Consider the following 216-nt stretch of genomic DNA (forward strand, 5'->3'; position numbering starts at 1 on the left):
CCCCCCCGCCCCTGCCCCGGCCACTCCGCCTCGCCATTGGCCCGGAGCCGGCGTCCGCGTCCGCATCCGCCCTCCGCCCACGGCGGTTCGCTGCCTCTTCCCTGCTGCCCGCCCACCCGCGTTCAGGCGGAGCCTCAGTGGCCGGAGCGGCGCTGCGGGCTGCGCCCCCATTGGTGCGCTGCGGCCGGCGGCCGGTCCCGCCCCGCCCCGCCCCGC

The sequence above is a fragment of the Haliaeetus leucocephalus genome, unplaced genomic scaffold, assembly GCF_000737465.1.
Source record: "Haliaeetus leucocephalus isolate CR32 unplaced genomic scaffold, Haliaeetus_leucocephalus-4.0 Scaffold251, whole genome shotgun sequence".
Taxonomy (NCBI): Eukaryota; Metazoa; Chordata; class Aves; order Accipitriformes; family Accipitridae; genus Haliaeetus; species Haliaeetus leucocephalus.